Raw genomic sequence first — 26,192 nt, 5'->3', positions numbered from 1 at the left:
GGACTATCATCATCTATTTGGTTTTGATTAGAGTTGCACTAGTACATTTTAGCCCTTAGTGTCCAACACCTTCTCTAAAATGGTATAGATTAGAGTTGGAAGAGTAAATGTAACCCCTTTAATGCCTACTTACGTTCCCCAAAATTGTTTGTTGGAGTGGGAATAGTTTATTTAACAATTTTAGTGAACAGTCTCTTCCCCAAAATAGTTTAAAGTGGAGTAGGAATAGTAAATGTAACCCTTTTAGTGTGCTATACTTTTGTTAAAATGATTTAATATGTACTAGGACTAGTTAATGTAATTTTTTAGCATCTCAGATTTTCAGAAAAATTATTTACTTAGGAGTTGGTTTTGCACTTTTTTATATTTAGAATTCTTTATTATAATAAGGGTACTTAACACACTTTGTCATTTTTATTTTTTTATCAATTTTATTTAATGTATACATTTACATATATATATATATATATATATATATATATATATATATTTACAGAAAAAACCATAGGTTATAGACCATATATAGTTAGGAATTTGCATTTACAAAACCTTGAAAATTCACTGAAAAAAACATAGGTTATAGACCATATATAGTTAGGGATTAGTATTTAAAAAACCTTATTTTACTCGCACAAAACCATTGAAATTCCATGTATAGTTAGATGCACTAACTATATATCGCGGACCCGCAATCCACTGCTAATGATGTCACATATTACATCATTCATGACATGGTCAGTGACATCACTGATGACATCTCAAATGACATCACTGATGACATCTCAAATGACATCACTGATGACATCACTGATGACAACACCCAGTGACTGTATGTTTCTGTAAAGTTAAAATATGTCTTACATATTGAAGAATGAGTGGATGTATAAGTGTCTGGATGAAGGATTTAGTAGGTGCATGACTGACTGTATGAGAGAATGATTAGATGTGTCTCACTGAGTGTATGGGTTAGTGATTAAAGTGTCTTAATTTGGCAATCATTATTTATGTTGTTCTGTAAACTGCTGCATGTTTAAATCAGTAGCTATATCAGTAACTATATGGGTTATTGAATGGTTGCCCAAGTATTTGTATGGGAGACTGAGTATGTGTGTGGGTGGCTGGGAGGTGTATAACTCTGTGCATAGATGTGTGAGCAGTTGATTCCCTAGGTGTATGGGTTCAAAAGTGCATGTAGAAACAGCTGTATGGACAGTTGACTGTGTGCATGAGTATATTGGTGAGTGAATGGATATCTCAGTTCTACATGTCAAAGTAAGTACATATGTAAAACACACTCCATGTGAGAGTTGACATATATAAATAACTGAACATAAGAGCCAGTGAATGTGAGAGTGGCTGTATGAATCATTGTGAACTTGTATCAAGGATTGTATAAGAGAGTAAATATGTGTTAGTATATGTTTGAATAAGTAAGGTGTGTATAACTGTATAGTTGAGGAAATGGAGGTGTGATTGATTCTTTGCATGACTGACTAGGTGTGTGGGTAACTCCATGGATGTGTGACAGTCTGTGAGTGCCTGTTTACACTGAGTGTATCTAAGGTTATATTAGAGTCTGAAGATGTATTATCACATAAATGATATCATCAGTGATGTAATCAGTAATGTCAAATGAGATGTCAGTGATGTCATCAGTGATGTCATTTGAGATGTCATCAGTGATGTCATTTGAGATGTCATCAGTGATGTCATCAGTGATGTCACTGACCATGTCATGAATGATGTAATATGTGACATCATTAGCAGTGGATTGCGGGTCCGCGATATATAGTTAGTGCATCTAACTATATATGGAATTTCAATGGTTTTGTGCGAGTAAAATAAGGTTTTTTAAATGCTAATCCCTAACTATATATGGTCTATAACCTATGGTTTTTTCAGTGAATTTTCAAGGTTTTGTAAATGCAAATTCCTAACTATATATGGTCTATAACCTATGGTTTTTTCTGTGAATTTCATTGGTTTTTTAAAAGCTAATATCTATAGCTGTAAAATATATTCTTTATTAAGTGACGTATCACGTAGCCCGTGAGACGCCTCATGATGCATCGCATAACCGTGACGTATCGTCTCTGCAGCGCAAACCAAACCCAAAACGTAAGCGCGCCAGAACACGCTTAAAGATATATATATATTTTTTTAACCTTAATTAGACAAAATCCACACGTGCACATATCACAAACGTTCAAAAAACACAATATGTCGGACTCCCGTTACGCTGCCGGTTAGCTGCCCGGTTAACGTACCAGGAAGCACCTTTACCGCAAAAAATCGCAATTTTTTTTTTCACCCCCCAGGGAACTTTAATAGCCCCCTCATCAATCCTAGGGGGTCAGGAGGGGTTTGCCTTACCCCTTTCATTCATTTCCACCTTTTCTTTTTCCACCTCATGTCTCTCGATCCCACAGAGAGACAAGATGGCGGCCGCTCCAGACTGTTTACAATGATAACAGCCAATCAGCTTCTCCTCAGACTCCCGTTACACTGCCGGTTAGCTGTCCGGTTAGCTGCCCGGTTTGCGTACCAAGACGCGTCTCTACGGCGAAAAAATCAGAATTTTTTTTTTTTTTTGGGCCCAGCGTGGCTCTATAATATCCCCTCATCAATCCTAGGGGGTCAGAAGGGGTCTACCTTGCCCCTTTCCTTCATTTCCCCCTTTGTTTTAGCCTCCTCTTGTCTCTCGATCCTACCGAGAGACAAGATGGCGGCCGCTCCGGACTGTTTACAATGTTGACAGCCAATCAGCTACTCGTCAGACTCCCGTTACACTGCCGGTTAGCTGTCCGGTTAGCTGCCCGGTTCGCGTACCAAGACGCGTCTCTACGGCGAAAAAATCGGAATTTTTTTTTTTTTTTTGGGCCCAGCGTGGCTCTATAATATCCCCTCATCAATCCTAGGGGGTCAGAAGGGGTCTACCTTGCCCCTTTCCTTCATTTCCCCCTTTGTTTTGGCATCCTCTTGTCTCTCGATCCTACCGAGAGACAAGATGGCGGCCGCTCCGGACTGTTTACAATGTTGACAGCCAATCAGCTACTCGTCAGACTCCCGTTACACTGCCGGTTAGCTTCCCGGTTAGCTGCCCGGTTAGCTGCCCGGTTCGCGTACCAAGACGCGTCTCTACGGCGAAAAAATCGGATTTTTTTTTTTTTTGGGCCCAGCGTGGATCTATAATATCCCCTCATCAATCCTAGGGGGTCAGAAGGGGTCTACCTTGCCCCCTTTCCTTCATTTCCCCCTTTGTTTTGGCCTCCTCTTGTCTCTCGATCCTACCGAGAGACAAGTTGGCGGCCGCACCGGACTGTTTAGAATGTTGACAGACACCGGAGAGCCAATCAGCTTCGCTTCGCAAAGTTCCGATAAGCGAAAAGTACGCGAACCGGAGCGCTGCCCGGAGCGCTGTTACAGATATATATCTTGTTTTAAACGTTAATTTCTCAAAATTCACTGAAGCACATATATTGAGACCTAGCAAAGGCACATCGGGCTAACAGTCCCTACAATTTTGCCAAGTTTCGTGGAAATCCATTCAGCCGTTCGGGCTAAAAGTGAGTCCAACTGCCCTATTGAAATTAACATGGGAAAACGCGTTTTGGGACCCCCCTTTTTTCTCGGCCCCCCCTTGACGAACCCCCCCCAAATTTCCAGGAGCTACTCAGAAACAAAATGTGCCATTTTCCTGAAAATTTCAGCCAATTCCGTCCACAAACGGCAAAGTTATTAGGCATAGAATTTTCAAAAGTTCCATAGAGAAAAAATCCTATCGCCAGTAGGTAATATATATATATATATATATTACCTACTGGCTGTCGCCAGTAGGTATATATAGTTAGGATTTTTTCCCTATGGGATTTTTGAAAATTCTATGTCTAATAACTTTGGCGTTTGTGGACGGAATTGGGCTGAAATTTTCAGGAAAATGGCACATTTTGTTTCTGAGCAGCCCTTGAAAATTTGGGGGGGTTTCGTCAAGGGGGGGGCCGAGAAAAAGGGGGGTCCCACAACGCGTTTTTCCCATGTTAATTTCCATAGGGTCTTTGGCCTCACTTTTAGCTCGAACGGCTCAATGGATTTGCACGAAACTTGGCAAAATTGTAGGGACTGTTAGCCCGATGTGCCTTTGCTAGGTCTCAATATATGTGCTCCAGTGGATTTTGAGAAATTAACGTTCAAAACAAGATATATATCTGTAACAGCGCTCCGGGCTGCGCTCCGGTCCGCTTACTTTTCGCGAAACGGAACTTTGCGATGCGAAGCTGATTGGCTTTCCGGTGTCTGTCAACATTCTAAACAGTCCGGAGCGGCCGCCATCTTATCTCTCGGTAGGATTGAGAGAGAAGAAGAGGTGAAAAACGAAGGGGGAATTTAATGAAAGGGGGCAAGGTAGACCCTTCTTGATCCCCTAGGAATGATGTTGGGGTCCCGTGGGGAAAATAAAAAAAAATTGATTTTTCACGGTAGAAGCGCTTCTCGGGCCGCGAACTGGGCCGCAAACTGGTAGCGAAACGGGAATTCGCCATTTTGTGTTTCGTTTTAATTAAATTACTAGGTATAAGGGGGTGCGGGAGACGTATCCTGATCCCTTATGTTTTCTGAGGGTGGCTGAGGAGGCTCATATATGTTGATACATGTCTTCCAGCGGCTGTGCGTGAGCGTTTTTTTTTTTTTGCTGCGTGACGTCTGTTAACGTTCGATTCGATGGAAATCAGGAAGTGTTGACCGCCAATTTGTCACTGCGATAAAATATTTTGTTATAAATGAATCCTTATTGATAAACATTGTATGCGCCATCTTGCCTTTTTTCCAATGGCACAATTTTGTCGTGCACGGCAGCCATTTTAGATGCCTTGACCAGACCCACTCTCTGCACGCCGTCGATTCTCAGCACGGCTCCCCACCCTCGCAAGCATCTCCCCCACGCACTGGTCACCCCCGCTCTCTCTCTCATGCTTGGGCCATAAACTTCCCCCCATCTGCGCTGCTCTTCCCTGAGAATCACACCCTGTGCCTGCCCGACACCTCCCTTTCACCCTATTCACTACCGCACCCTCTGACACTCCTCTTCCTCTGTGTCCGATTGTCCAGGCCGGTCCCAGGCTATCACCTAGCCCTGCGGATGTAGTTTATGGCCCCAGCTGCAGAGAATCCAGACATGCCAACCCTCCCGATTCAGGCGTGAGACTACCGATTTCAGTGCTAGTCTCCCGCCTCCCGTTTCCTGCAAGCAAAAACCCGATTCCTCGGGGGTTTCAGCTGACATGGCTTGGTATTGTGTTACGTGCTAATTCTTCCAGGAAACGTCAGAGGGCCGATGCAGGGGCTCTAGAAGGGGTGATAAACCATTTAAGCCTCATTAACAAGCGCATGGTCTTTTAAAGATATGTGAAGTAGTCGGGGCGGCGGTGTGTGTGTGCCCTCTTTCAGGAGCGGGCGGGGGGGTGGCACTGCCAGCAACTTGCCAGGCCAGGCAGTGTTCAACACTTGCATCACCCTTTCTCTGCCTGCTATTGCGCTCCATGCTTCGGAAAGGTAAGAAAAAGAACGTGCATTTGAGTTTGAAATGTCCGATCTTGTAGCAGCACACTTCCAAAGCCCACACATGACAATAACCCGATTCAAGGCCCCATTCACCCGATTTTTTAAAAATATATAGTACTCCAACAAAGTAGGATTATAAAACTTTATTAACTTTATAAATATAACGAACGTAACAAAAACTGTAAATACATTTAAACATTTTTTGGCAAAAAGAAGCAACAATGGTCAGTAGCTGTCTTTTGTGCGAATAGTCCCAAGGCAGCACAACGTGCTGAGTTTTGGACGGCACCCAGGTGATGTCACCTGGGTGCCGCACTGGTTTTTGGTTTCCTACAATGCAGCTCAGAAAAACAGCGTGGGGCGTCCCGGGTGGTGCGGGGGGAGGCCTCGTCAGTAGCGGTCTGTTGTGCGAATAGTCCCAAGGCAGCAGAACGCGCTGAGATGTGGATGGCACCCAGGTGATGTCCAGTAACTTGCCGCACTGGTTTTGGCATCCTACAATGCTGCTCCGAAAAACGGCGTGGGGCGCCCGGGGGGGGGGCGTGGGGGAGGCGGCGTGAACGGGCCTCCCCAGGTGGAGGCTCGTCTGCTGTACTGGGGCGCCCCTTTACCGTTTCAGTTGCCATTCCACCCGCTTTTGCTACACTGTGCCTCATCCTCCATTCAGCTGTTTATCGCCCGCTCTTGCGGCTACAGCGTCTCGCTCACCATGTAGTTGAGTTGCGCCCACTCTTGCGGTGCAGCGATAGGCGGCTGCCATTGGATTCTTAAAATGGCGGACGGCTCTTCGGATTTGGGCCTGGTCCACTAAAATGGCCCTGGGACACCTTGGAACTCGGACGCTTGCCTGCTAGGGCTTGGGCTCCATTCTCGAAAGCGTCCCCTCAGCCGTGAAGATTTTACAAAAGTCTTGGGGGCCCTCGACTCCTGCAGGCTTCCGGTGGGGAGCGGCTGCCATGATTGCTTGCGGAATGACCACGACGGAGCCACGAGATGGTGGTGCTCTCATGCTGACGCCAGCTTCAGTCTGAAACATCCAGAAACAAGGTGGGGCTTTCATCGTTTGGGAAAAAAAATGTTCTAAACCAATGAAAAGTGTTATTTTTAGGTCATATGACCAAGCCTTCCATCATTAGGAAACCAAAAGTAAAATGAACCAATGAAAAGTTTTATAAACAAGTCACATGACCTGTTATGCGGCATAGGGCTTCAAAAAGCGTAGAAAATCCGTTGGCACGTGAGGCGGCGTCAGTAGAGGACCGATGTGCGAATAGGCCGAAGGCAGCACAACGCGCCGAGATCCGGATGGCACCGAGTTGTTGTCCAGCAAGTTGCTGCACTGGTGTGGCTATCCTACAATGCTGCGCCGAAAGTCGGCGTGGGGCGCCCCGTTGGCCTGTAAGGTCGCATCAGTCAGTGGGGGCTGTGCGTCTCCCCCAAGATGGAGGCTCCTCGGCTGCAGTGCGGCGCCCCTTAGCGTTTCACTCGCCATCCAACTGAGTTGCGTCCGCACTTGCGGCTACAGTAGGCCGAAGGCAGCACAGCGCGCCGAGATCCGGATGGCACCGAGGTGGTGTCCAGCAAGTTGCCGCACTGGTGTGGCCATCCTACAATGCTGCGCCGAAAGACGGCGTGTCCAGCTGAGTTCCGGTCACTCTTGCGGTACAGTGACTCGAACGCGCCGAGATCCGGATGGCACCGAGGTGGTGTCCAGCAAGTTGCCGCACTGGTGTGGCCATCCTCCAATGCTGCGCCGAAAGTCGGCGTGGGGTGCCCCGTTGGCTTATGAGGTGATGTCAGTAGTGGACCGATGTGTGAATAGGTCGGAACCAGCACAAGGCGCCAAGATCCGAATGGCAAGTCCTGGATGTTGAGTGCCATAGTTGAGAGTTCTGAGCAGTGCTTGTAAGACTGTCTGAAGCTTATTTGCACCTGCTGCAGCTTCACTATTGCCCTGGTGTGGCCAAAGATCGCACATGACATAGGCGGCCGGCTCCCGAGGTCCGGCGGAACTTTTTTCCTTTTCCTTTCTGCTTCTTGTCCCACAATCCGTTTCACCTGAAGACACAACCAGGTCCCTGAATGTGTGCAGGGGGACGTTATTGATTGAATCAAAATGGCGGCTTCACACAAAGCTGACTCAAGCGTTGCTGTTGATGCTATACAGACAAAAATTGGTTTTCAGTTTGTACATTCTTCAGGATTTTTTTTTCCATCCAAGGCTGATTGAGAGTTTGTAGAAAAATGGCTTCAGATTTTACACATACTACTCTTCAACATTTTTCCTAAATGTAACAATGTGAGACTCACTAGGAGAACGGCTGTTTATCTTTCCTTTCAAAATGCTGCCAACAATATTTTCTGAATGGAAGACACCATCTTGTAGCATAAAGGGCCGAAATGGGTTCTGGTCTGGCCGATGGTTGGTGGAGACATTTTGACTATATCTTGCACCTGCCCGGCCTCGCCCAAAATGGCGCCGGTATAAATGGGACTCGTAACTCCTTGTTGTGTACTGGTTGAACAACCTTGATATCACGAGATATGAATGCAGTTTTGATGCTCATGGCGGGCGGGGACGAGAATTGATTGAATATTTTGACATCCCTATTGATATTAAGTTCTGATGTGTTATTGATTACTGTACTATTGAAAGTTCGAATTAACGTCACCCATGGTACTTGCCCGCAAATGTATATCTAGATGATTTTTTTGTAAGTGGCCCTGTCGTAATTTAATTACAAAATGTACGTCCACCGATTCCGCAACTGTTAGACACCTTAGTTCTTGCAACCTAATGGCCCGCTCGTTACGTTCCTCTGTAATGTAAATGTCTCCTCATCATATACGATTTCAGTTTGCTCCGTGGCCGGCCCACGTGGTTATAGGCCCATATTTGTATACTGACATTTTCACAATAAAGGTTTTTAAAACAAAACATGGTAGTAGTATTTACATTGGTAAAGTTTTTACTTTTAGTCACTGTTTTCGAATCAGTAAAAGGCAAGTGAAATAAAGCAGTCCAATTACATGACGGATAAAAGGTATAATACGTAGGAACGCAGTAAAGATAAATGGTCAAGGGCAGTTGTGTTTTCCACTCCTGCAACATAAAGTGATCGATAAGAATCTGATAATCGGGCGTATCGGCGACTAAGACAGCAGGCCGAGTCTCTTTTACTCAACGGCCCCGTCATGGGACGAAGAAACGCCCTTTTTCTCGAAAAAGGAATATATTTTACTTGCAGGACAGTTGTAAATTTTCCGGGAAAGTACATTAGCCTGGAATATTATAACATATATGTTTAAAAAAAAAAAGTTCGAAATCAATAAAAAGCGTATTTTTTAGGTCATATGACCAAGCTTTTCATTATTAAAATAACAAAAGTAAAATGAACCAATAAAAAGTTTTATTACCAAGTCACATGACCTGTTATGCTTACGTTACGCGCTGCGCGCCGCGCCCCGGATCACTTCCGGGTGCGCTAACGCGGCGTGTCATATAACGCATTACCCGACAACGTAGGTCAAGAATATAGTCAAAATGTCTCCACCAACCAGCGTTCGGAACACAACCCCTTTCAGCAGTCCAAAAAGTTCTGTTAAATAACAACAGAGGGGACAGGCAACAAGAACCATCAGTCAAAGAGGGGAGGGCAAGTTCTTCTCTACCGGGTCATGTTGAGGCGCTACCGGAACTGATCGAATTGGTAGTCTACAGTGTTTCTGGATGTTTCAGACTAAAGCTGGCATCAGCATGAGAGCACTACCATCTCGTAGCTCCGTCGTGGCCATTCCACGAGCAAACATGGCAGCCGCTCCCCACCAGAAGCCTGCAGCAGTCGGGGGCCCCCAAGACTTTTGTAAAATCTTCACGGCTGAGGGGACGCTTTTGAGAATGGGACCCAAGCCCTATCAGGGAAGCGTCCGAGTTCCAAGGTGTCCCAGGGCCATTTTAGTGGACCACGCCCAAATCTGAAGAGCCGGCCACCATTTTGAGAGTCCTGTGGCAGTCGCTTATCGTTGCATCGCAAGAGCGGGAGCAACTCAACTACATGGTGAGCGAGACGCTGTAGTCGCAAGAGCGGGCGGTAAACAGCTGAATGGCGGAAGAGGCACAGTGTAGCAAAAGCGGGCGGAATGGCAACTAAAATGGTAAAGGGGCGCCCCACTACAGCGTGTCTTCAGGTCAAATGGATTGTGGGACAAGGTCCAGAATAGAAGAGTCATCAAAAGGCAAAAAGTTCCGCCGGACCCCGGGAGCCAGCCGCCTATGTCGGGGGCGATCTCAGGCTAAACCGGTGCTATAAGACTTGGGGAGGGGGTCGGAGCCAAGCGTCTTCTCAGAGTCCGTGCCATCACACCACCCCTCGGGGGCTTCCGTCAAGCGGTTTAGGGAGGTACCATATCACATTGTTTTCAAATGCAGTCAGGTCCACAAACGACCCTCACTTACTTTGAGAATAGTGAAGCTGCAGTAGGTGGAAATAAGCTTCAGACAGTGTTACAAGCGCTGCTCAGAACTCTGAACTATGGCACCCAACATCCAGAACTTATGCCATTTGAGAATGGCAGTGACATCGAAGCAACTCAGGGACCAAAACCATTAACGTACTTTCACGTATGAAAATCTTACTTGGGGAGGGGGCAGGAGCGAAGCGCCCCCTCCCAGTCCGCGCCACCACACCGTATGTTGAAAATCTGAAGCCATCGTTCTACAAACTCAACCAACCTTGGATGGAAAAATCTAGAAAAATGTACAAACTGAAAACCAGTTTTGGTCTGCATAGCATCAGTAGCAACGCTTGCTATCAGAGTGCATGAGTTTCATGCTCGATCGATTGAGCTAGCCGGATCGGGCAATAAAAAGTATAAAATAGTTATGTAAATAGTTATTTAATAAAATGTTTTACCCTGTTTCTTTGCTGGTGTGTTGTATATATTTTTAATATTTGCATAGGGTTTGTCGTTATTTTGGGCGGGGTGGGTGACGGAGCCGAGCTGTCTTGCATGGTGTGGAGCTCAGTTCATCTCACTATTTTCGTATTTCTCATGAAGGGTTGTTCCTAATATTTCTATTTTAGCGAGGTCAAAAAGAGATCCAATTAGTGGCCTACTGATTTTGCTCGATTAATTTTATTTTTTTACACGATTTTTCACGATTTTTCACTATCTGCAAAGACTAAACAGAGTATTGCGACTTTGTGCTTGTTTGTAAATAGAGAATGAACCAAAGAGAATCAATTGTAAAACAGTAAATGCTTGGATAACAATCAATCAAATGGAGAGACAAGCAGGCACGACGGATTACAACGGGGGTAAAGGCCTGCGTTAACTACTCTTCACTATCTGCAAAGAGAGAGTACTACTAAGAGAAAAGAGGGGAGGGGGGGGCAGCGTTCAAAGCACATCAGCGTGCATAAACACGAAAAAGTTTTTACCTATCACGTACTTGACATTTGACAGCTTTTGATATTTGCTATTAAAAAACCATTGAAATTCACTGAAAAAACCATTGGTTATAGACCATATATAGTTAGGGATTAGCCTTTTCATAACCTTATTTTACTCACACAAAACCATTGAAATTTCATATATAGTTAGTTGCACTAACTATATATCGCGCACCCGCAATCCACTGCTGATGATGTCACATATTACATCATTCATGACATGGTTAGTGACATCACTGATGACATCACTGATGACATCTCAAATGACATCACTGATGACATCTCAAATGACATCACTGATGACATCTCAAATGACATCACTGATAAAATCACTGATAACATCTCATTTGACATGACTGATCACATCACTGATGATATCATTCATGTGATAATACCATGAACCTCTTCAGACTCTAATATAACCTTAGATACAATCAGTGTAAACAGACAGTCACAGACTGTCACTCATCCATGGAGTTACTCACACACCTAGTCAGTTATGCAAAAAATCAATCACACCTCCATTTTCTCAACTATACAGTTATACACACCTTACTTATTCAAACATATACTAACACATATTTACTCTCTTATACAATCCCTGATACATGTTCACAATGATCCATACAGCCACTCACACATTCACTGGCTCTTATGCACAGTTATTTATATATGTCAACTCTCACATGTACTGTGTTTTACATATGTACTTACTTTGACATGTAGCACTGAGATATCCATTCACTCACTAATACACTCATGCACAGTCAACCGCCCATACAGCTGTTTCCACATGCACTTTTGAACCCATACATATAGTGAATCAACTACTCACACATCTATGTACAGAGTCACACACCTCCCAGCCACCCATACACACACACTCAGTTTCCCATACAAATACTTGGACAACCAATGAATAACCCATACAGTTACTCATATAGCTACTGATCAACATATGCAGCAGTTTGTAGAACAACAGATATAATGATGCACAAATTAAGACAGTTTAGTCACTAACCCATGCACTCAGTGAGACACATTTAATCACTCACTCATACAGTCAGTCATGCACCTACTAAATCCTTCATCCAGACACTTATACGTCCACTCATTCTTCAATATGTAAGACATATTTTAACTTTACAGAAACATACAGTCACTGGATGTTGTCATCAGTGATGTCATCAGTGATGTCATTTGAGATGTCATCAGTGATGTCATCAGTGATGTCACTAACCATGTCATGAATGATGTAATATGTGACATCATCAGCAGTGGATTGCGGGTGCGGGGTGATATATGTTGGTTTTGGGTTTTTCATAGATTTAGTTCCGCTAATCAGTGTGTTGGCCTAGGTTTATGTAGAGTTTGTTTGTAATGAATCTTTAGATTATGTTGTATTATATTATATGCTGTTTGATGACTCAGGGGCTGATTACAATCTTGGTGGTGATGGCCCGTCGTTGCAGCAGCATCAGATTCCGCGTACGCCTGGTAGTTTGTCCGCCCACCCTATCTAGATGTGTGTGGTTTGTCAATTGAAAGGCCTCCTTGCTTCAGCTAGCTCCAAGGGCAGCCTCAGAGAAAAGCGGTTGATGGCGGGAGCCAGGCACTTTCTCCTCCCAGCCAGTTACGATGTGCCTTCCCGTCGAGGCAACTTTGGTGGTCAAACCTCCACACATGAGTCGGTGGAAAGCACTGAATATAAGGCTGAAACTCCCCTTCACTCACCTTTGCACTACCTGTACCACCATTGACCCGCTCTTACAAGTTATGCTGCTGCTGCTTCAACACAAACAAAATCAAAACCGTCATCGTCAGAACTGAAGGAAAGCATCACCATTACCTGTTATCCTTTCACTTGACTGGTCTTATTTGAAAAGAGTACATGCACTTTAAAATTTCACAAACAAGCCATATCATACCAATGTATTGTGTCGATGTCAGTACTGATGTTTTACGACATGTAAAGCAACACACCTATATGATTAGAATGTATTATTGAATTTTGGGCAAGTTCCCTTATCAAAAATGGGCACTTGCAAAAAAAAAAAAACATCAAGTCATTAAGCTGAAAGTAACCTTATTGGTGTGTTCAGAGAAATGCCGTAAAATGGTACATTCAACTAAAATTTCAAACACATCATTGTGATAAGTGCTATGTAACAACATGTAGAAATTACACTAGACAAGGTGGAAGCCTCACCTCAACAATTCCCAGGAAAATCAATGCCAGACCCAAATTTTAACCATTCTACATATTCATCACCTCAACATTTCCTTGTCTAGTGGAAGTCCTGTATTGTCCTTGTCTAGTGGAAGTCCTGTATTGGACACAATTAAATGTATCATTTAAGTTCACATGGGGCAATGCACATCTGCACATACTTATCAGTAATCAATAGGAAATAAACACTTGTATGAAAATAAAATAAAATCAAGTTGAAACATCTATTAGTTGGTTCATATGAGCATTACTATGATGATTGGCATCTGTTTTTTGGCATGTATTTTTATTAACTTTTCTTGCGGGATATACAATATACATCCAGATAGTACAATGTAATCATACATGCAAAGCTGATTCAAATGCCTTGAGCAGCATCCCTTCTACAAGTAAAGGAGCAATGTAGACACTTCTATGGTGACGGCAATCATCAAAAACACGTATCAGAATAAACAGAAAAACATTGATCAATCAGAAATAATCGACTAGGCTCATCTCCCCGGCAACTTGACCCCAATTCCCTAGCCTGAATAACCAAATATAGCACATCTGCAGCAGGACGCTGCCCCAAATGACATCTACTTTGGGTATCATGGTGAAACCCCCTCACTCTATTTAGTAGGAGCGAATACAGCATTAAGCTTGGCATATTTTCATTCCATTGCTTCATGAGGTTACACATCCCATCATGAGCTCGTACCAAGAGTTCACCAGATGCCCACTGGATCTGTCCCTCTGCCCTCTGCCATGCTGGGACCGAGATGGGGGCTAAAACAGCTACCAGGCCATGGCAATATGTATTTTTGCCAGTCCCAGTGCTAGAGCCTCGAACCCATGCAATTGTCGCATATGCGTTGTTACTACACGAAATTGAATGAGGCAAAATGATGGATCGCAGGGTTTAAGGTGTCCATTACACAGGGAATAAATATGATTTCCAACACTTTATCTGCAGTCCAGAAATGTGACCAAACAGATCCAGGGTGGACATGACCTCAGGGGGAATGATGGCGTTGGCTTTTAGACAAATGAGGGTATCATTGGCACACATGGAAAGTATGTTGGGATAGTTCCTTACTGAATAATCCCAGAGCTGCATTCTTTCTTGCAACATACAGTCCAAAACCCCATAGCCTGGGTTAACAGTAGGGGAGACAGAGGGCATCCCTGCCTGGTGACGGGTTAAATATCAAAGCTCTCCAAGATGACCCTTTATGTACGTACTATGGCAACAGGATTCTCATAGAGGAATTGCACTCATTAGCAAAACTCTGTACCCAGTTCCATCTTCACTAAGACCACCTATAAGTACGTCCATCCCAATGTGTTGAACGCTTTTTCTATATCTAGTGAGGCCACCAATCCCTGTGTGTTCATCCGCTAAGCCCAGTCCACGACCCCAAATAACCATCGAAGGGTCAGGAATGTGTTCCTGCACAATATGAAGCCATTCTGATCCATGTGAATTACTGTATGAATCATTGGAGTCATCCTAATAACTAGTGCCTTGATCAGCACCTTATAACCAAAGTTAAGTAATGAGAGAGGTGCAGTAGGATGCCACTTTCAGCGGGTCCCTTTTGGGTTTCCGCAACACTGTTATTAAGGCTTCCAGCATACTGTCAGGTAATCAGCATCTTTCCTTATCCTTCACAAAGACCTCCAGCGAGCACCAAGCAAGGGATACCTGGAATGTGGAAAACTCAATGGATAGCCCATCAATGCCAGGAGTTTTACCCCTATCAATCTGCTTTAAGGACAGTTTGATTTCCTTAAGTGTCAGAGGGTCATCTAGTTCCTGCTTTACTTCTGGGGTAAGTGGAGAAATGTCAATAGAGTGGAGATACTCAGCAATCACATTTGGATGGCTTTGTAAAACACCCAATATTATTTTTCCAATTCCTTATCAATGGCCACTTGAGAGTTCACAACACTCCCCTTAGGTGTGAGGAGGGCCCCAATAACAGTATAGGGACTGTCACAGTTCAAGAGCCAGGCCAGTAGGCTAGAGGCTTTGTCCCCCAGGTTGTTTTGATGTTTGATATATTCTCTCTAATCAAAGGCTGCCAGTCAGTGGGAGGCTTCCCAGTGCTCGGACCTCACATCCTTTAGATTGCGGATCCAATTTGGCCCCTGTACCCAGGCATGTTCAGTAATTCTCAATCTTCCCCCTATACTGGTGATCTCCCTGTGAAGTCCCAGCCCATTACCAAACTGCATGGACATTTACTCCCCCCTTTATCATCACTCCCCCAGTCGTCTAGTTTTCAGAAATGTCTGGCTTTGTTAGGTTTTCCTAGATGGTCACTGAGACCAAGACCAAAAACGCAGGTGCCCCCCTTGCAAAGCCAGGTTGTTTTGTGATAGTTTATTTTAATGTATCCAAAATATGCTTTGCCCCTCCCGCTGTAGCAGGCACTTGGCCCACCCACACAAGTGAGGTACATATTTTGGCAGAAGACTTAGAGGAATGCTGGGTGTGTGGAAGTTTGTGGCTCCCTACAGGTTCCAAACTTTCCATCCTAGTAATGTGAGCAAAATGTGTTTTGTTTTTTGAAAATTTGAGGTTTGCAAGGGATTCTGGATAACATAACCTGGTGAGAGCCATACAAGTCACCCCATCCCGGATTCCCCTGGGTGTCTTGTTTAAAAAAATGTACAGGTTTCTAGGATTCTCTACGTGCTAAATGAGCTAGGGCTCAAAATCCACAGCTAGGCACAATGCAAAAAAAAGGGGCAGTTTTCTGTGGAAAAACGTGATGGGTCCATGTTGCCTTTTGAGTTGTTTCCTCGATGCAGGTGCTAGCCCTACCCACACAAGTGAGGTACCATTTTTGTTATCAGGAGATTTAGGAAAATACTGGTTCAGTGGAATTTAGTGGCACTCCGACAGATTCCACACATTTCAATCACAGAAATGTAAGGAAGATTTGTTTAAAAAAAATGTTTAAGGTCTTCAAGTGATTCTGGATAGCTTAACCCAGTGTGAGCCACACAAGTCAACCCATCCTGGATTCCCCTAGGTGTCTAGTTTATAAAAATGTACAGATTTTCTAGGTTTCCCTAGGTGCCGGCTGAGCTAGGGTACAAAATTCACAGCTAGGCACATTGCAAAAAAAGGGTCAGTTTTCTGTGGAAATATTTGTTGGGTCCATGTTGCATTTTGGGCTGTTTCCTGTGGCGGGCCTCTCCCCCCCACACAAGTGAGGTACTATTTTTATTTAGAGACTTGGGGGAATGCTGTGTGGGTGGAATTGTGTGGCTCTTCATAGATTCCAGAACTTTCTATCAAAGAAATGTGAGGAAAATATGTTATTTTTTTTACAAAGTTTGCGGTTATCAAGGGATTCTGGGTAGTAGTCCTGGTGAGAGCCACACAAATCACCCCATCCGGGATTTCCCTAGGTGTCTAGTTTCTAAAAATGTACTGGTTTGCTAGGTTTCCCTAGGTGCCGGCTGAGCTTGGGCCCAAAATCCACAGCTAGGCACTTTGCAAAAAAAGGGTCAGTTTTCTGCGGCAAAACGTGATGGGTCCACTTTGTGTAATGGGCCATTTCCCTTTTGCGGGCACTAGGCCTACCCCATTTCTTGACACGGGTACTAGGCCTACACACACAAGTGGGCTACCATTTACATTGGGAGACTTTGAGGAATGCTGGGTGAGTGGAAGTTTGTGGCTCCCCACAGATTCCAGTACTTCTATCAGAGAAATATGAGGAAATATATATATATTTTTGCAAATCAATCAATCAGTGGTTTGTAAAGCGCACTACTCACCGGCGAGGGTCCCAAGGTGCTGGGGGGGGGAAGGGGTTTAAGGCTGCTCCGGGTCAGTCGAAAAGCCAGGTCTTTAGGTCTTCCCTGAACGTGTGCAATGTGGAGGTGCGTCCTAGTTTGACAGGGAGGGTCTTGGCTGCGATGTAGGAGAAAGCCCTCCCGCCCGTCCTGCTTCTGTGGATGTGGGGGACCTCAGCCAGGGAGAGGTAGTCGGTACGGAGGTTTCTCTTGGGTACGTGGAAACATAGCCTGTTGTTGAGGTATTTGGGTCTGATGTAGCTGAGAGATTTGTAGGCATGGGTGAGGAGTTTGTAGGTGACCCTCTTCTCGACAGGGAGCCAGTGTAAGTCTTCCAGGTGTTGAGTCATGTGTTCGTGGCACGTTCTACTCAGTATGAGTCTGGCTGCAGCATTTTGGATGGTCTGAAATTTGCGTAGGAGAGCCTTGTTGATTACGGCATAGAGGGTGTTACCGTAGTCGAGTCTGCTGATGACGATTGCGTGTGTGACAGTCCTTCTCTAGTCGGGGGGGGTCCATTTGAAAGTCTTACAGAGGATACAGAGGCAGTTGAAGCTGACATAGGAGACAGCATTGATTTGGCGGTTCATGGAGAGGGAGGAGTCGAGGATGATGTCGAGGTTCCGGGCGTGATCCGTAGGGACGGGCAGGTTCCCGAGGGTGGAGGGCCACCACATGTTGTCCCAGGTGGAGGTTCAAGGTCCGAGGATGAGGACCTTGGTCTTCTCTGAGTTGAGCTGTAGACAGCTGTCCTTCATCCAGGCTGCCACGTTTCTCATGCCCTCCTGGAAGCTGAGTTTGGTGATTTCTGTGTTCTTAGTGAGGGAGAGGATGAGTTGGGTGTCGTCCACGTAAGATATGATGCTGAGCCCATGGTGTCTGACGATGGAGGCCATGTAGATGTTGAAGAGTGTTGGACTTAGTGAGGATCCTTGGGGTACTTCACCGATGATGTCCGTGGGGTCGGAGAGGAAAGGGGGGAGTCTGACCCTCTGCATTCTGCCAGAGAGGAAGGATCGTATCCAGTCGAGGACGATACCTGTATTCCCGTGTTGTGGAGCCTGGCGGCTAGTGTGCGATGTGAGATGGTGTCGAAGGCGGCAGAGAGGTCATGGAGGATGAGGGCTGCGGTGTGTCCTTGATCAAGCAGCATGCGTATGTCATCCGTGGCAGCGAGGAGGGCAGTCTCGGTGCTGTGGTTGCTGCGGAAGCCGGATTGGGAGGTGTCGAGAATGCAATTTTCCTCGATTAAGTCTTTGAGCTGGGCATTCATAGGTCTTTTGATGACTTTCCCTTCGAAGGGGAGGAGAGAGATAGGTCAGTAGTTCTTCACGTCAGTAGGGTTGGCTGTTGGTTTCTTGAGGAGAGGTCTTAACTCTGCGCGTTTCCAGTTGTCAGGGCAGGTGCCGGAAGTGAAGGAGGAGTTGACAGTGTGGCCTAGTTTGGGAGCGATGGCAGAGGCTGTCCTGTGGAGGATGTGCGGGGGACAGGAATCTATTGGGGCTCCTGAGTGGGTCTTCATTGTGCTTGAGGTGATGAGCCCAATGGATGTAGTGTCCCAGGAGGTGATGGTTGGCTTCTCTGTGGTGGTTGGTGTTGTGGTGCTGTTGTCTGTCGGCTCACTGAAATTATCACAGAGATCTTTGATCTTTAGGTGGAAGTAGGAGCTGAGTTTGTAGGAGGGTGCGATGTCGGTGGCTGCGCAGGAGGGGTGGCGAATTGCTAAATGACGTTGCGCAGCTCTCTTGTGTTGTATTCGTTGGTTTTGACCTTCTCACTGATGAAGGTTCTTTTGGTGACCCTTATACGCTGGTGATAGCCCTTCAAGGCGATATTGTGGTTGTTTAGTGCTCCGTGGTCTTCTGGTTCCGCCAAGTTGTTTCGAGGCATCTGCAGATGCGTCTGGCCACTTGGAGTTCGGTGGTAAACCAAGTGGCCTTGGGCGGACATTGTTTGTCAGTCTGTTGGAGGGGTGCCATCTTGTTGGTGCAGCAGGCAATCCATTGGTGGAATTCCCTGGCTGCGGAAGTGGGGTTGGTGGAGACCTTGGGGGTGGTGTTGGAGGAGGGTGGTGTCCTGGCTGTTCTCGAGGTGGAAATTCAGGTCTCCGAGCAGGACGTAGTCAGTGGAGGAGATGGTGTGGGGAGCAGCGAGCTCGGCAATGGAGGTTGTGTGCTGGGTACGGGGTCCTGATGGTCTGTAGATAAGTGTACCGCGTAGCGTGGTCTTGGGACTTGTCTGGATCTGGAAGAGGAGGTATTTCATGTTGGAGTGTGGGTAGCTCGTGCCGGAGGTGGAGAGTCGGTGGAGGTGTCTTGTGAATGATGGCGATTCCCCCACCTGGTTGTGTGGGCGGTCCTTTCTCTGGATTATGTAGCCATCCAGGATAGCTGTAGCGATGTTGGGACCGGAGGCGGCGTTGGTCCAAGTTTCCGTGAAGAATGTCACGTCCGGTGCAAGGGTGTCGATCAGGTTCCAGATTTCAACGGCGTGTCGGCGTAGGGAGCGCACGTTGAAGAGGATGCAGTTGAGGATTACGGTGTGTTTTCCCATCAGGGTTCTTCGGTGGTGATAGGTGTGGTGTCTAAGGTGAAGGATCTACGGGAGTGACCGCACAAGAACTCTTCCTGGGTGTTGTTGAGTGCGGCTTGTGCGCAGTTGGCGAGGCTTCGGGGCTTGAGCTCGTGGAGGCTGGCCGAATTGTAACGGTGTGGTCCAGGAGGGCCAGGGTCTCTGGTGCTGGTCGCGGTCGGGTCCTGGACGGGCACCGACAGGCTTGCCTTAGGTGCGCCTTCGATGCGCCATCGGCACGTCCACTGCGCGCATCCACTGTGCGACCGTGCTGCGGTCTCTGTTATGTAGGGGAGGGGGCCGGAGCAGCGGTGGAGGCGGGAGTGGGGCGGGGGTGGGGCTAAGGAGGAGCGGGGGTGTGAGAAACGGGCAGCAGGGAGCGCTAAGGCGCTGCCAAAAGAGGATGGGAGAAGCTGAAACTGAAACTGAAATAATAACAGGCAGAAAGTCTAAAAACACATGCACAACAGAAGGCAATTGACATAAATGCACAGGTACACAAACAAAACCTTAGGCAGAGTTGGGCACGAGGCTCGAACTCTGATCCGAGGGCTGCTGGCAGGAGTCTGACTGGCGGAGCCGCCGGGGAGAGTGCTGCCTGGACCGAGGTCAAGGCGTTACACGCGCTCCCCCGTAGCGGTCTCCCTTATGTAGGGGAAGGGGTGGGAGTAGTGCTGGAGGTGGGAGTGGGGCTGGGGGGGCTGGGCTAAGGATGAGCAGGGGCGCTGAGAAACGGGCAGCGGGGAGCGCTAAGGCGCTGCCAAAAAAGGAGGAGAAAAGCTGAAAGTGAAATAATACCAGACAGAAAGTCTAAAAACACACGCACAAAAGAAGGCAATTGATGTAAATGCACAGGTACACAAACAAAACCTGATGCAGAGTCGGGCGAGAGGCTCGAACTCTGATCTGAGGGCTGCTGGCGAGAATCTGACTGGCGGAGCCGCCGGGAAAAGTGCCGCCTGGACCGAGGTCTGGGTAACAGTACCTGGGGAGAGCCACACAAATCACCCCATCCTGGAATCCCCTGTGCATCTAAATTTAAACAATATACAGGTTTGCTAGGTTTCCCTAGGTGCCGGCTGAGCTAGGCCAAAAACTTACAGCCAGGAACTTTGCAAAAAAAAGTCAGTTTTCTGTGGAAAAATGTGAAGGGTCCATGTTGCATATTGGGCCAATTTCTGTCGCGGGTGCTAGGCCTACCCACACAAGTGAGGGGCTGTTTTTATCAGTAGACTAGGGGAAATGCTAGGTGGGTGAATGTTTGTGACTCCCCGCATATACTCTAACTTCCATCACAGAATTGTGAGGAAAATGTGTTTATTTTTACAAAGTTTGAGGTTTGCAAGGGATTCTGGGTATTAGTACCTTGTGAGAGCGACACTAGTCACACCATGCTGGAATCCTCTGGGTGTCTAGTTTTAAAAAATATACAGGTTTGCTAGTTTTTTCTGCGTGCCGGCTAAGCTAGGACACTTTGCAAAAAAAGGGTCAGTTTTCTGTGGAAAATCATGATGGGTCCACAATGCGTATTGGGCCATTTCCTGTCGCAGGCACTAGGCCTACCCACACAAGTGGGGTCCCATTTTTATTAGGAGATCTGGGAAAATGCTGAGTGGGTGGAAGTTTATGGCTCCATACAGATTCCAGAACTTTCCATCACAGAAATGTGACGAATATGTGTTTTTCTTTTTACAGATTTTGAGTATTGCCATGGATTCTGGGTACAGTACAAGGTGAGAGCCACACAATCACCCCATCCTGGAATCCCCTGTGTGTCTAAATTTAAATAATGTACATATTTGCTAGGTTTCTCTAGGTGCCGGATGAGCTTGGGCCCAAAATTCATAGCTTGGCACTTTGCAAAAAAAGTGTTTATTTTCTGTCGAAAAATGTGATGGGTCCATGTTTTGTTTTGGGCCGTTACCTATCACGAGCACCAGGCCTACCCACACAAGTGCGGTACCATTTTTATTAGAAGACTTGGGGAAATGCTGGGAGGGTGGAGCTTTTTGGATCCCTGTAGATTCCAAAACATTCCATCATAGAAATGTGAGAAAAACGTGCTTTTAGACATATTTTGAGGTTTGACAAGGATTCTGGATAATATAGTCTGGTGAGAGCCACACAAGTCACATGATTTCCCTGTACAGGTTTGCTGAGTTTGGGCTCAAAATCAACAGCGAGGCACATTGCAAAACAAAGGTCAGTTTTCAGTGGAAAAATGTGATTTGTCCATGTTGCATTTTGATCCGGTCCCTGTTCCGGGCACTAAGCCTACCCAAACAAGCGAGGCACAATTTTTATTGAGAGACCTAGGGGAACACAGAATAGCAGAAAAAGTGTCTTACCAGTTGTTTTTCTATGCATGGCTACCTTCCAAATGTAAGACAGTGGATAAAAAAAAGACATTTTGAAAAATTACCTCTAATTCACATGCTAGTATGGCTATTCAAAAATTCAGAGATGAACAAATAACCACTGCTTCTAAACTCCAAAACTTGTTCCCATTTCAAAAGTACATAGGTCTCCTTGGTGCCTATTTTTCACTGATTATATTTTACCAAATGAATTGCTGTAAACCCAGTACACAAAGAAAAACCATTGCAAGCTGTAGCTCGGTTATTGGCTCTGAGAACCTTGGGTTCTTGGGGAATATACAAGCCCTATATATCCCCACAACCACAAGGGTTTCACAGAGTTAATGGTATATTTCTTTTAAAAGTCTGCCATAGTTAGAAGTTGCAGGTCAAAATGTAGGCACAAATACCTTTTTTTCACTCAATTGTATTTTATTTTTATTTCCCCTGTTTGTTTCTATAGGAAAACCTTTAAGGATCTATACAATGACCCCTTGTTGAATTCAGAATGTTATCTACTTTCCAGAAATGTATAGCTTTATGGTATCCATTATTGGTTTCTGAAAAAAGTATGCCTGTTCTTGAAAGCTGGGAAGATGGTGATTTTAGCACCACATACCCTTCATTGGTACCATTTGCATGGGAAAAACTGATGCTTTCTCCTGCAGCACTTTCCCCCCATTATTCCCCCTAAAATCCACATTTAGCAGTATTTTGCCCAATTTCTCTGCACCCTCTAGGGAAATCCACAAACCCCTGGTACATTTAGAATTCTCAGGATGTTGGAAGAAAAGGATGCAAACTTGGTGTGGATACCTTATGTGGACAAAAAGTTATGGGGGCCTCACTCAAACTACCCCAAATAGTCAAATAAAGGGTGTGGGGCAGGGGGATCTGTCTGTTTTAGAATCAATCACTTTCCTCCATGGTGCCAAGGTCTGGAACTGTAGATGTGCAAATGGCACCGGGTATTTCGGTAATGCATGTGTTGTAATGTTTTTAGAACAATATGACAACAAAATATGTGCTACAGTTCAATAAAATGCAAGAGGTTGAGTTTTGGTTTGTTTATGTCATTTCTGACATATGTGTCACACATTGCCTACAGGTAAAACGTGTTAGAATAGGCACACATTGAATAGATTGCCAATACAAAATGTGTGATAGAAGGTAAACTGACAATATATTGAGAAAAGGAATAAAACATCAGTCTTTGATGTTGGTGTGTTGGAATTTTATTGAACAAAACCAAAACACCTAAAAGAGGGTGACCGGAAACAACCAAACAAAATATGGAATATTCAGTCATGGTAGATCAAACTATCAATTGGGTCCAGATATGTTTGAAATCCTATGTCCAATATACACCTGGCATCAGAAAAGGTAAATGTGTCCATAAATAGTCCACAGAGTGAATGACAGGCACACACTGGAGGAAATTAGATGTGGGGTTTCTTACTGATGGTGGAGATCTTGCCTACATTTCCTGCTGATCATTTCGGTGGATGTGGGGTTGAGTGGGATCCTCAGCTGCTGTGACTGGGACAACTGCAGGTAGCTCCTCCTGTGACAGGGCCCCCCTTTTGTGGCTCCTGTAGATGTACTTGGGCTGGGGTAAGGTGATTTGGCCCATATAAATGGATAGATGGTACAGGGAAAGCGCTGCACACATGGGTGAGGATGTCTTACAGCACCCCATTCAAGAAGACCAAATTGGAGTTGTGTTTCTCCATCTGAAGATTTTGCTCCTTTTGTCCCTACATATTCTTCCCCAAGCTTGGTGATGAGCTGGCCCACCATGTGTTGGGACTGTTGACTGGCATCCAAGATGTGGTTGAATGTGGCCTGGGTGACAGTGATCTCAGTGGCCTCACTGTCGTAGCCCACAGGTTTTTACCCACATACATTTGCTCTTGAGCCTGTGTGCCCACTCCGACTGGGTCCTGGCTGAACAGTAGTTGGTGGTGAGAGAACATCAGGCAGGTCTGGGGGGCAAAAGATGGTGGTGCTGGTGCTTGGGACACAGGATGTGGAGGTGTAGCTGTGGGTCCATGCACCAAAGCTGACCAGATGAGGCAGCTTCATTATGCTTGTCCAGATTATTAGCAGAGTCTTCCCTGGAGACTTAATCATGGGGTACAGTGGAACGTGTCTCCACAGCGGATGTGGCCCCATGTGGTCTTGCAGTTGGATCTATTTTGTATGAAAAACACAACATTGTAAAAGACTGTATTTTACATGAAAGAGGTTTGTAGCTAATACTTTAAGCAGTCTAAAAGGGAAACATTTAATGAGGATTCCTTTCAGGGGTTTTGCATTGATTTAATCCCACACAACAACTTTACATCAACAGGTGACAAGATGTCCTGATAAAGAAAAATGGTAGTTATAAAGTGTGCATAAGGTATACCAAACATTGTACACAACACAGTTAAGGTGATGAATGTGTAAAAACATTCCTAGGCCTAGCAGACAACCTATCTGGCAGAGACACAACTTAGAATTCAGGCTGGAATGTTCCCATTAGGCACAGGGTCAAGACTGATTTTCATATGGCTTGGTCTAAACTAGGGTGGCATGCTGAGCAAAAGAATAATAGATTAAACCCAGATCTCTTGACTGGGGGTAAAAGTTTTGATTTGTTCAGCATTCAGTGCAACATTTGTGTGTCTTTAGCTTTCTCGCCCTAAGTGCGCCAGGTATGCCCAGACCTGGTTTCCGGGCACACTGGGCCACTGGACTCAAGCTGGCCTGTCTGATGAGGGGTGAAACCCCAAAACCGGTCCTCAGATGCTTGTTTCTGATTCAGGGAGGACCTATATTCGGGCTGGACTGTTCCCAAGAGGCACAGGATCAGGACTGATTTTCTTGTGGCTTGATCTTAACTGGGGTGGCATGGTGAGCATAAGACCAATGGATTTAACCCAGATCTCTAGATTGGGGTGAATGTTTCGATTTTTTCTGCATTCCGTCCATCATTTCTGTGTCTTTGGCCTCCAGATGGTGCTTGGAGACAAGGGTATGGACCCTCCCCAGTAGGTCATTACACCGCTTCCTAATACCCTCCTGTGTGCACACATTGGTAGCTACAGCATTCACTCTGTCAACTATTCTGGTCCGCATTTGCCTTTTTTGTGAAATGGTTGTATATTGGACTTGGGCTACAAACAATTCTGGCTCACCTCTGATGATTTAATCTACCATGACTGACAATTCCATCTCTGAAAAATGTGGATTTTTCTGTCCTGGCATTTCTAACTTATATTGACTAAATAAAATAACTGACTTAAAACTGGAAAAAAGAATGGTAAAAGGAACAAGTAACAGAGAAAAGATAATACTTTAGGTTCCTGTGTCCTGCCAGTTCAACTGTGAGATCTATATATGCCTGCTGCAATCCAGCCGCCCTGACGGTGATGAAGTACTAATCGCCAGATGAGGAGTCCACAGCATCAGTGGCATTTGAGTTGCAACCGTGGTGGGCAACACTCCAACAACGACCCAGCCTGCATGGATCTAAATACAGAGGGTAGGAACACAGCCTACTCAACAGTGTTTTTGGGACTGCCGCAGCAGGGGTCCTGCGGTAAGACCGCCAAGATTGAAACAGGCTTTTAGTATGATGTATATGTTATTTTTGAAGTTACTATCTTTTACGGGTGAGTACTTTGTTTTACTTTGCAGGTTATCAAACACCAATGTATCTTAGGGGTATTTGGAATTATTATTTTTTTTTAAAGGAAATTAACTTTAATTTCTCGCATAACAATATTTTTTACTTTGATTTCATATCTGTTTTCAATTTTCAATGAGCGCTTCTATTTTAAAAATACTCGTGTTTTTATGGTCCATGAGGACTGCTTTGATGGACGTCTATCAGATTAATTTATTGTTGCATATTTGTTTGGGCTTTCTGGAGTTTCTTTTTCATTTTTGGTGGATTATGCTTTTTATTACATGGATGTTGCAGAGAATCTGCTGCTACGGAACAGTGAGTAATACTAAAGTGTTTTGCTCTGGGTGGGAAATGTTATATATTGTGAAATAATTTAGTGTTATGTGATTAGTATTTATTAAAATGTACTGTAAGTGTTGCAATTTGATTTTATATTACCTTTTTTGAGTTATTTGAGGTTTGTGGTTGATGGGATTTATATTTTTATATAAATAAAAATATATATTTTTATTCATCAGTCTTATTTGAAATTGGAGCTTTTAGTTTTTTTGGGT

This window comes from Lissotriton vulgaris, chromosome 4_1 (assembly GCF_964263255.1).
Source record: "Lissotriton vulgaris chromosome 4_1, aLisVul1.2, whole genome shotgun sequence".
Taxonomy (NCBI): domain Eukaryota; kingdom Metazoa; phylum Chordata; class Amphibia; order Caudata; family Salamandridae; genus Lissotriton; species Lissotriton vulgaris.
This window is presented reverse-complemented; position numbering follows the sequence as displayed.